This window comes from Colobus angolensis, unplaced genomic scaffold, assembly GCF_000951035.1.
Source record: "Colobus angolensis palliatus isolate OR3802 unplaced genomic scaffold, Cang.pa_1.0 Scaffold519, whole genome shotgun sequence".
Lineage (NCBI taxonomy): Eukaryota > Metazoa > Chordata > Mammalia > Primates > Cercopithecidae > Colobus > Colobus angolensis.
In genome coordinates, this window is record NW_012118699.1 from 386,732 (window position 1) to 387,001 (window position 270).

At 48.1% G+C, this 270-nt stretch overlaps 1 gene segment (V, D, J or C); it reads left to right on the forward strand.

Annotated features, from left to right (window-relative positions):
- LOC105525096 overlaps nucleotides 1-270 on the forward strand; it is a 14,835-nt gene that overhangs the window by 12,899 nt on the left and 1,666 nt on the right.

The following is a 270-nucleotide window of genomic DNA, read 5'->3' on the forward strand; positions in this document are numbered from 1 at the left end:
GGGTGAGGACTCTGGGCTTGACTGCCATTTTCCAGCCAAGTTTCAGAAGTGTGACCTGTCAGGGAAGCACCAGAGTTCCTTGTGCTCTCAGAGGGGAGGGCTCACAGATGTCCTCTCTTGTTCCCAGGAAAGGCAATTGCACTAATCTTGATGATGAGACTATGCTCCTGTGCTGACCTGTTATAGTTTTTGACTGAAATTGTCACTGTGATCCCCAATCGACATCTATTCACACAGAAGTGTATAAAGGTCAGGCCACGTTCTCAGCAT